Raw genomic sequence first — 5,176 nt, forward strand, 5'->3', positions numbered from 1 at the left:
TATGGCTAAGCTCTGTGATTTTAGGCATTTCCATGATTTAATCACTCAAGTGAAGAGGGGAAGATGTATATAGTTATTTATTGTATATAACTTCTTCTTTGTCTCTCAACAGGTGCATTTCCGACGAACACCTACTATATACATTATAAAAATATGTAAGGCTGTTAAGTTTTCCGTTCTGTGCTACTATAGAAACATGGCGGCCTCCATACAGGCACGCCCCGCTCCTATTTTAAGGTGCTTATTCTAAGGTCATTCAAAACAACTTTTATTTTCAAGCGATTGTACGCTAATTAATACGTACTTATGGGTATTATATTATATTTCTACCCAGGCTGTTCCGTTCTAGTTAGCCTGGATAAGACTTAGCCTAGTTTCTCTCTCATTTGCTACACACCTCTGTGATACCCTAACCATATGGGCTGTGAGTATTCCCTGGAAGTAAGGGCCATTACCAGCTTTGACAGGTCTACACACTCCAGTGGCCTGTCAGGAAAAAACTGGAAAATGTGTTGAAATATAGAGTGGCCCGGTAACCATGAGAGCAGCTAACAAATCCCCACGGCTCTGGAGCTGAGTGAGGGTCTGCAGACTATGACTGATCCAAGCTCGCTCCACTGAACCTGTCCGTACAGCACACCGCTCCCAGTCAACGTGTGAAGGCCTTCAGGGACCTGCTAGCTGTCCACATTCCCTGTCACAATGTGTCAAGGCTTGACTGTCCCAAATACCATGTTATAGTATTTGAATACTGTATGCTTAACATTATTAATCCCAATGTTTAGCATACAGTTAAGCCTGGGCACATCCTGCGTCTACCTCTGCAGGGTCTATAACTAGTTTATATTATCCAATTTACAATTGTCTATATACAGTATTAATAACTGCTATATCTAAAACATATATATATATATATATATATATATATATATATATATATATATATATATATATATATATATATATATATATATATATTAAAATAGATCTTTCTGACAAATGTATTATAGTTTAAGCTAGTCTTGCAAATAGTTTTCTAGCAAAAAAAAAAAAATCAAGCCTGGATTGCCAACCTTTAATAGAACATTAGAATGACTCAGGTCCAGCCCTACAGGCTTGGGCAGCAAACTGATGCGGTTACTAAAGCCGTCGTTTTTTTTTTTTTTACATACAAGATAATAAACGTTTGACTTTTTTTTAATAAATAACAAAACTTTGTTTAAGCCAAACTCTCTGTTTAGCTGCAGCGGGGTTCTACAGCATGACATCACGCCACTGTTCCCTAGAGTGTTAAAGGGGACATATTATGCTAAATCTCGGTTTTAAAGGTGTATTTCCAAGGTCTACAAGAAAAGGTTTTCATGGTTTATTGTTCAAAAAACCCATTAGTTTTCTACCATTGCCCATTTCTTCATCGCCTTTTCCAGCCTTCTTTTGCCTCTATCTCAAAAGGTTGGTTTTGACATCTACCCCCCTTCGCAAAAATTCTAGTCTGCTCCGACTGGTCAGATCTATATGGGCGTGCATGCACCGCCCTGCTCATTTACTCTATACCTACCTACATGCGCATGGCACACGCCCAGCTGTCAGTTTTGTTTACTTTTGGCCAATGCAGCATGGAGACCAATGTAAACATGTTTAGCTTCATTTCTACCACAAATATCGGCACACTAACCAGTTCTAAACTAAAAGATGTACAACTGAACCTGTTCAGACAGGAGTCTGAGCTGAAAACTGAAAATGGCATCAAGATTTCTGATTTCCCTGACATTATCCTCAGGTAAATACTGTTTAATTATGTCACAGTCAATAACATAATTTGAGCTAAGTAGTTATGCATAAACTCTCTAAACTGGTAACATACACCCTGTTTTACGTTTGTCTTTACAGGTCTGTGGAATGATCTACAGCCCAGTGGAGTGAAAAAGCTTTGGTTGTGAACCAATACTGAGTTGACATGTAAAAATGTACAGTAACCATAATGGAAAAGAATTAGAGGTGGGCATAGATTAATTTTTTTAATCTAGATTAATCTAGATTAATTTTGGAATTAATCTAGATTAATCTAGATTAAAATGGCTCATTTTAATTCATTCATAATATGTGTGTGCTCCTAAATAATGACTCAAAGTAAGTCTTTGAGAACGTGTTTCTCAAGCCAGGTGGCGCATCAGACCAGGGGCTCATCTGCTTGAGGAAGCTGTTCTACTATGATAATTGGTGATGAAAATAAATAATGTTCAACAAGATGTTACTTAGTAACGCGTTACCGGCATCGGACCTCTTTTTTCAGTAACGAGTAATCTAACGCGTTACTATCTCCAAACCAGTAATCAGATTAAAGTTACTCATCAAAGTCACTGTGCGTTACTTTTTCTGTAATTTTCCTTAGTGAAACATTTTACATAACTGCACAAATGACTGCGATTGCGATTTTATGTAAATAAATGTGCACGCATGTGTCTCTAAACGCTCCAACTGCTCCAACCGCTCCTCTCGTCTTTTTGGTAGCGCCCCTCTCTGACATGCAGCGTGTGTGTGTGCGCCTGTGTCTGTGTCTGTGTGTGTGTGTGTGCAGCAGCATTACGGCCGAACTGTGGCGCAAAACAAAGTTTTCCCCCCGATGAAATATAGCGTCTGCTAAGGGGATATTTAGGATTCGGGTACGGTGACGTTGAAGAGATAGAAGTGTTTAAAACTTGGAAACTTATAGTCACGTGGCGACCGGTGGCCACACACACCCACCCTGCATTCCAATACCCGATTGTGTCGTGGGCAAGTGATGGAGAGAGAGAGCGGCGGGTGTGTGAGAGAATAAAGGCTCCTCAAGTGTCAACAACGGCCCCCGGCTATTATTATCTCCCCTGAGCCGAACAGGAGGTGGAATAAGAGATTAACGGCGATATTTTTTTTATCGCCGATAAGAGTCTTGCGTTAACGCAGCACGTTAACGCCGATAACGGCCCACCACTAAAAAGAATGTATCCTGAATCATGTCAAGATTCACTGGAAAGGCATTATCTTTTGTAAAATGTATGGTTGAAATAATTATGCTTTAGGTTTGTCAGAGCTGCAAATTATCTGACAACATTTCAATATCTAGTAGATAATGTATAATTTGTATTGTGATCACTCATTCATAATACAGTTGTACCGTTAAAAAATGTATTGTGTTGCTTACTGTCACTGTTTGCTACCTGTAGTAAAGGATTACTTGAAACTCACATTTTCATCTCGCTGAAGATTTTCTCTGATAAAACAGTATCATTACATTTTAAAAAGACCAAAAACATCCTTAAAAATAAAGCAGTTTATTCATAGCCAGTGGAATGAAAATATGAAGTGTACATATCAAACAGAAGCAAAGCCATAACTTTTATGTAACTGTCCAGTTGTTGTTGGGCCCTGGAGAAGACCACCTGTCCCACCCAGTGAACACATCCTCCTCTGAAGGAACGGATAATGTGACGGTCTTGGTGGCTCCGTCCGGCTCCATCAGGTCACTCAGACACCTGTAAAACATGGCACATTCAATGTTACATCATGTAGCCTAGCTGACATGTATAGGCCTACATCATACATCTGTTATGGCAAAGCTACAACAAATTCAGTATAGCCCTGGCTCAATAAGCAACAAGTTCTGAGTGATACTGTGTGCTTTTTGAAATATAATGGACAGGAAACAAACACCAGCAGAGACAACTTACAGTATTCCTGTCTATGTGTACATTACACTGGAGATCATGTAATAGGCCTACTGCTGCTTGTACTACACACTGTCCGCAGACTTATTGCGGTGTGTACTTGAGCTATACAATCAGACAGCTAGCAGGTAGCAGGATGAAGCTATTAAAAAAAATACTCTTCAGTTTCCAACACACCCTACAGTTTCACCGTCTGTTTTTCACACAGGGGCTGTCACGGCAGGACTAACGTGCGCTCACAAAAGAGCCAAATAACAGTCACTGCAAAAGACTCACAGCTCTAACCGTTAGCATAAAGCTAACGGTAAAGCTAGCGGGCGCTAATGCTAACGACTAAACCCCGCATTCTCTCATTTCAGTCGGTGTTGGTTATTATAGGAGGGATAAAATAAAGCACATTACAGACATTGAACTAACAAACGGACAGAATTATTTTTAAAATAGGATACTTACATTTCGGACGGATGGTGTCTCTCAGTCTTCCTGGCACAGTCTCCTCCACACTCCAGTAAAAAGGCTTTGATCACACTAACAGATTGCAAACCTTTGCTGGAGATAGCCTAACAAAAAATGAAGTAAATCCATTTAGCCCTAGTGTGCTTCGAGGCTGGGGTGTGATGGTAGCTTGAGGTTGAGCTCACACTGCAGCTTGTTGTTGCATGAGCGAGTGGAGGCTCAGCCAGGTGTGTGTGGTTACCAACGGGGCGTCTTGATTTGCCAATCAACTGCCGAGTTTCTGGTCAGCTTTCCCGTGGGAGTATTTTTGATAATGAAAACCGACCGATTTCGTCATCAGTCGGTGTATTTTGGAACAAACCTTCAAATCCCCCCTTTTTCGAAATAAGTGTCCCAGAAGAAACTGACATATTTGTCTTTTTGAAGCTTGTGTGTGCTGGTAGGGACGCCAATAACCTAAACAGTGTGCCCAAACATCGGCAATGTTTGGTTTTTCATAATATGTCCCCTTTAAAGTAAATTGTGCGGTTGATATTGGTGCTGTCAGCTATGGTGTTGCCTATAGAAGGTGATGTGAACCTGCAGTGCTCTGAAATGTCAATAAGAAGCAGGAATTGATTAGTCCAAATCAAAGATGTAGCTCCTTCCTGGGCGATAAAATTAATGCGGCAAAGAAGTGTGACAAAGAGCCCGGTTCCTCTGATTAATACTGTGGGCTGTCAGCTAGCTCCAGGCCTGACTGACTGACACATCAAAGCCACCAGGGAAAAAAAGCACAAGAAACTGTTGGCATTTTCCAACAAAGAAGAAGCCCAATCTCCACATTTCCTCCATCATCACCACCAACTTTTACCCCATACTCAGCGCTGACCATTTAGTCTGGATTGAGTCACACTCAATGGGGAGGAGAGCTTTGAAAATAACTCTTTATGTGTGTGTGTGTGTGTGTGTGTGTGTGTGTGTGTGTGTGTGTGTGTGTGTGTGTGTGTTGCTATTTTCCGAGGGAACACAACAAA

The sequence above is a fragment of the Ammodytes marinus genome (assembly GCF_949987685.1).
Source record: "Ammodytes marinus genome assembly, chromosome: 1".
Taxonomy (NCBI): domain Eukaryota; kingdom Metazoa; phylum Chordata; class Actinopteri; order Uranoscopiformes; family Ammodytidae; genus Ammodytes; species Ammodytes marinus.